Source organism: Ictalurus punctatus, chromosome 28, assembly GCF_001660625.3.
Source record: "Ictalurus punctatus breed USDA103 chromosome 28, Coco_2.0, whole genome shotgun sequence".
Classification (NCBI taxonomy): Eukaryota; Metazoa; Chordata; class Actinopteri; order Siluriformes; family Ictaluridae; genus Ictalurus; species Ictalurus punctatus.
Window position 1 is genome coordinate 16574550 of NC_030443.2, and position 6408 is coordinate 16580957.

A 6408-nucleotide genomic window follows, 5' to 3' on the forward strand; every position below is an offset into this window, starting at 1 on the left:
CGCTAGTGATGGAGGAAGGGAGCGTGAAAGCAAAAGAGAAAGATCCACTGTGTTGTAGGATTTAACAGAATTTTTTTTTTTTCTTTCTGTGCTACAAAGGAAAGGATTTGCACCACAAGAAGAATAATTTAACCTCTGGCGAGAACATGTTGAGCACATTCCTCTGTTTCTTTACCAAGTTGCTGTGTGTTCAAGACACAGCACTCGCTTTGTGTGTGCGCCGTGCTAAACCGAGTGTGGAAAGCAACGGAGACGGTCCAGATTTGCTGAAATCGGGCTTTCAATTTGACTTTCCTTTTTGTAGACGTCTGTAGGAAGCGGTCCAGTTAGACCAAATGTTTCAAGATGTTTAAAAACGGCAGTGGGTTCGGGGTGTTGGGTGCCAATCCCGTGCGTATTTTCACGATCGGCTTCGCTGCTGCGCTGTCGATTAGTCAGTAGCGAGGAGTCAGTAGTCAGGAGCGGGTTTATATGTATGTATGTATTTATTTATTTAATATTTTTCAAAAACAGATGAAGCCGATATTCTAGTGAACTGCGCATTGTGTAAAACTACACCGGAATTAGTTTGTTTTTTTTGTTTTTTTAAACTTTATCACTTTCGTATCACTCTTAAGGTCGATGCAGGGGTGTACAGTACGTAGGACTGTTTTTAAATCCCAATTCCGATGCCTCTCACGGGTACTTTTATCGACTTTTAAAGCCAAATCGAATCCTTACACCGTCACTTAGTGAATTCCATCGTGACCAGGGTCATGGCCTCTCAAACTCGCATTGTAGACATTGTACTGAGTTATAAGAAAGGATCTGTTGACGGACATGAGCGTCCATGCTGCGCGCCCTCAGTTCCAGAATGAACCGTTTTTACCTGAGCCTCCAGATTGTTTTGAATTGGTTCAGCCTTAAAATTGTGCAAAATGCTACCCAGGTTTATTATTTTCGTGCATTGTACATTGTACAGGTTTATTTATTTGTGCCGTTAAGAATGTAATCTAAAAAGCATTAAAGCTGTAAATAGAATTTGCAGCCTGTACTATATGGCTATTATAGCATCTGAAGTAGTGTAGTTTGACCCGACGTACGTCAAGTCAAGTGGCTTTATTGTTATTTCAACCATATCCAGTAATATTGGCACCCTTGGTAAGTGTGAGCAAAGGAAACTGTGAAAATTTGTCTTTATTGTTTAACCTTTAACGAATACTCTGCTCTCATGGATATCAAACAATTGCAAACACAACGCAGCTTTCTGTTTTGTGTGTTTGTGTGTGCGTGTGTGTGCGTGTGTGTGTGGGTGTCAGTCCAGTCTTTGAGCATCGAGGAGTCCGATGGCTTGGGGGAAGAAGCTCTTACACGGTCTGGCCGTGAGGGCCCGAATGCTTCGGTACCTTTTTCCAGACGGCAGGAGGGTGAAGAGTTTGTGTGAGGCGGGTGTGTGGGGTCATCCACAATGCTGGTGGCTTTGCCGGTGCACCGTGTGGTGTAAATGGCTATGATGGAGGGAAGACAGACCCAAGTGATCTCCGCTGTCCTCACTTTCCACTGCAGGGTCTTGCGGTCCAATACGGTGTAATTTCCAAACCCGGCAGTGATGCAGCTGCTCAGGATGCTCTCAATGGTGCTCTCAAAGGTTCCTCAATTTGCTGTTGTTTATCAGTAGCTTGCATAAATATTCACCCCCCTGCTTAAAATGATTTTTAACATCTCATGTCATGAATCAACACAAAATAACCCATAATATTGAATTGGCAGGGGAAAAATTGAATATAGTTTAAAATATTATGGCCACCAAAGCTTAGAGACCGGGTAGAAGTATTAGTCAAAACAGAAGATTAATGAGTATCAGTCAGTGATACCTGGTATTACTCAGAGAAGCAACCCTTTCATGATACTTCCACCACCATGCTTCATCTCAATATTAAAGAGTATGAATATTTACGTATGGGAATTGTCTCCAACTCAATTGTGGAGAAAGCTGGGTTTTTGTGTACTAACTTCAAGCCCTGGCTGTTTAGATTAACCAACACAAAAATCACCCCTTGGCTTCAAAATGCAATTATTGTAATTTTTTTAATGGAATCATTGTAATTTTTTGTGAAACCCCAACCCTTTAGGGGAAATAACCCAAACAGTAGCATGGCTTCAAATTGAAAACAAATGGCTAATGCAAATAATGAAGCCTTTAGGGCTAATAATGCAGTGCGCTAGCAGGTTGCATTACGAGACGGTGGCTGCGGAGCTAGCACTGTCCCCCCCCAAGCCTCATTAGACCTCATGCTAATGTGGACTTAGCAAGGTGCAGCTGGTGTAAGGTGACCTTGATCCATAATGGGGGAGGTGAGAGTGGCGTGTTGATGCAGAATCTTGTCCGAATTCATTCCCACTATTCCCTCTCGCTTCACACGGAGGGCAATTACGGTGCTAACCTATTTGACAGTGCTGGAGAAATGTCAAAGGAAATGATCATCGAGGCAGGCAGCTCAGAGTTTTGACATTCTCCGAGCGTAACGCGTGGGTCCAGCACTCACAAATAGATGCAGCGCTACCTTGGTTTAAATGTCACCACCAGCCAGGGGGCTGAACAGGACTCACTGACTTAACAACACAGTCCCAGAAGGACACATGAAGCTTTTTAACAGGCATTCAGGTTAGGATTGGGTAGGAACTGCATGCGTTTGATATATTTTAGGGCACTGATCTCCAAAATGTAAGATTATTTAAACATTCCATGACTTCTCTCATTCATTAAAAAAAATTTTTTTTCACAGCATGAATATTTAAATATGCCAGCAAATATCTGATCTTGTGTAACTTTCTGCAAGCTACAGGTTAACAGCCTTACTGCTGCATTCAACTAAAGGGGTTTTTCTTTCCCAAATTCCCAAACTCAGACTTGGAAAAACAACAACAACAATAAACAACAACAACAGCAAAACATCCCCTCAACTTGGACTCCAAGTTCAGCAAGTGATGTCAAATCAAAATGGCCGCCCACAGCATCAACAGCAAACAAAATAGCACTTCTTCCATTCAAGGAGTTATACTAAAGAAAAGAAAGAAAAAAACAAACCCCAATAAATACCCTCATAGAATTTATAATGGATTTAATGGTTATAATGGGAATTGTACTGGTTTTAACGGAAACTGTAATGGTCCCTGTGGGTCTCTACTGGTAATTTGTCGCTTTATTGGTGGTGCATAGCATGTCTAGTGGACACCATTAAGGACAAATAATGGTACAGTAAGGGTAATGCTTTTAAATGGTTAGCTTATTTTTTGTAATGGTATTTGTAGAGGAAACCATTAGGATTTCATTAATGGTTTCTATTGTTTTTTTCATCAGGGTGTATAAACAAATACTTGCTTTAGAGCTATCGACCTACAGACGTATTCGCTTGTTAAATCTATAACACTGACTACACAGTTCACCGTTTTGAGGAGGAAAAAAAACAGACATCACTCATCAGCTAGCTCGCTGACTAGCGCGTTGCTAACATAACACAAACACTGCCGCATTCAGGCTTGTTTCCCCTCACACCGAGGTTGATAAATGATGTTGAACGCAGCATAGTTTCGCACAAAGAGCTTTATCACGTTTATGCTATTTCTTGCTCTTCCGCTCTATATAATCTATGTCATGAGCAAACATAAGCACAACTAGCTGGCTAAATACTAGCGATAGCTACCTGGAATTTCGGTATCTTAATCTCAGCTTGCATTCTCATCTTCTTAGCCGTTTTTCAAACATACCAGAGCATTCAAAACTCTTTGGTTCATCACAACATTATAGCGGATACCGAGTTAGCCTTTCTAACTATATAGCTAAAGCTAAAAACATCGTTCTATAATCATTCTGGTTCTGTATTTTTTTTTTCTCTACACATCAGATAAACATTTTCGTCGATTAGCTTGGATATGTAATATATAATCTACCTGTCCCGATTAGCCGAGCTAGCGATTTGTCAACCCCCGCTCTTTAAATACGTGTAAAATATGTAGCATTCTTGACATTTGAGGCAAATATATGTTAACTTATTTACAGAACAGGTAGAGTTCCTTCCTTGTACGGCGATTAGCATCATACAATTATGTCAACTATGTCTCGCATGGTTAATCGACTAATTGCGTACCTGTGATTTCTCTCTGAATTGTGTGCTTTTTTTTTCGTTTTGTTTTTTTAACGCACGTCTTTCATGTGTTTCTATTAGCGAAGTGCAGGACGAAGGAGAAGGAGGAGGACACGCGGCAGGGATGAGTGGAGGCCGTTTCTACGGCGGTTGCCGTGGCCAGCGGAGTGACGTGCGAGTGCACATGCCGGTCCGTATGCTGTGTGGTAGGAGACAGAACGGCTGCGGCCCCCTCTTCACTCGCATCATACTATTCCCAACATGAACTTTCACGGTCCTCCATCCACTCACTGAGTCACTGTGAGCAAGTACGTCAATCAGCGCCTGTGCAAAAGCAAACAAGCCCGTTTCTCTCTCTCTCTCTCTCTGTCTTTTCTTTTCCTTCTATCTCTAGCTCATCTCTAATTTCTTTCTTGCCTTTTCTCCCTCTCAGTTTTCTTCTCTCCGTCCAAGTCTTCTCGAAGATCTCTCCCGTCTCCTGGAGTCGCTCTTCGATCATCAAGAGCAGCACAAACTTTCTTCCTTCTCGTCGCACTGTACTATCTGTTTTTTTTTTTCTAGGTCATGCTTGCTTATACAAAAGTGTCCAAATTCATTGTGTACATGGTCTTTTTTTTTGTTTTTGGCGAACAAGCTGAGGAAGTTTGACTCACTCCGAACTCTGGCTTCATAGAGTCATTCATAAGTCTGGAGTCATCTCTCGCCGTCTCGCTCCTGTGTATAAACAGAAACCACCGGACCGTTAACATCCCCTCGCGGCGGCTAACCACAATCATTTCATACATGCCTCACATGGCCGAGCTACTGAATCAGCGTCCGTCAGGCTGTCGTGCTCTAAACACAGGTCCCGGATCAGTTTCCTACAAATCAACACATTGTCTAATCCTGTCTTTAAACGATACGTCTGATTTATGGTCAGTAGAAAATGACCAGGTTCGTAAACGACGGTGAATCATTCAATTTCCTGGCAAGCCAGTGTTGGTCTTGGATCAGGTCCATCCATTGACTGTGTTTCCCTCTGAGTAGAAATGCTCAGAGTCAACTAGTTTCAAATTAGACCTTTATTTATTTTTTTAAAAACAGGACTTTTTAACGTGTTTATCTTGTGGTTAATAGGTTAACATCTAAAAGTCGTCCAAAAAAAGTCCGCTATGACGAACTGTTTAAATAAAATCAGTTAAGGATACAGTAAAGATTTGGTCAAAAAAAAAAAAACACGTTTAAAAAAAAACATGCTGAGTGCAAAAGTTTGTGCACCTGCACATCTCAGGAACACTGGATGTGAGGCGGGAATTTACCTTAAATGAGACGCCAGTCATTTATTCATTCATTCATTTTCAGCAAGCACTTCATCCTGGTCAGGATATCGCTGGATCCAGATCCTTATCCCAGGAACACTGGGAATGAAGTAGATTTATGTAGTGTGATCTTTAGAGTTTTCATTCATTCATCCTCAGGATCTGCTTTATCCTGGTGGAGGCGGAGTCTATCCTACGAACACTTTGTGTGAGGTGGGAATACACCCTGGATGGAAGACCAGTCCAAGGCCACACATTCACACACCCACTCACACCCAGGGGTAATTTAACATCGTCAGTCTGCATACGTCCATGTTGTTTTGGAGATAGGAGGAAAGCAGAGAATTGAAGGGAACCCGTACGGACACACAGAGAACATGGGGGACTCTACACACACGGTAACCCGAGCTCAGGATTGAACCAGGTCACAAGTTTCTTAATGTGATTATTAATATTCTCTAATCCTTCCTTTGCTTTAATAAAGGACTACAAACTCGTTGTTTATCCTTTGAACAGCTTTAAATTTATATTTGGTATAATTTCGTCATACTTGATAGAGGGATTTCTCAGGCAGCAAAATGTTTTAAGGCCAAAACCAAAACCAAAACCAAAACAAAAGAAAGAAAGAAACAAACCAAAACAAAAGAAAGAAAGAAACAAACAAAAGAAAGAAACAAAGAAACAAACAAACAAAAACAAAAGAAAGAAAGAAAGAAAGAAACAAAAGAAAGAAAGAAAGAAACAAACAAAAACAAAAAAGAAAGAAAGAAACAAACAAAAACAAAAGAAAGAAAGAAACAAACAAAAGAAAGAAACAAAGAAACAAACAAACAAATACAAAAGAAAGAAACAAACAAACAAAAGAAAGAAACAAACAAACAAACAAAAACAAAAAAGTAAGAAAGAAAGAAACAAACAAAAACAAAGAAAGAAAGAAAGAAAGAAACAAAAAACAAAAACAAAAGAAAGAAACAAACAAACAAAAA

At 40.6% G+C, this 6408-nt stretch overlaps 1 long non-coding RNA gene across 1 annotated transcript in view; it reads right to left on the minus strand.

The window, feature by feature from the left end:
- Positions 1–1157: 1157 nt before the first annotated feature.
- Positions 1158–6408, minus strand: part of LOC124626493 (uncharacterized) — an 8491-nt gene continuing 3240 nt past the window's right edge. Inside the window, exon 2 of the long non-coding RNA XR_006981359.2 lies at positions 1158–5521. This is a non-coding gene — a long non-coding RNA (uncharacterized LOC124626493). The remainder of the gene's footprint in view (positions 5522–6408) is intronic.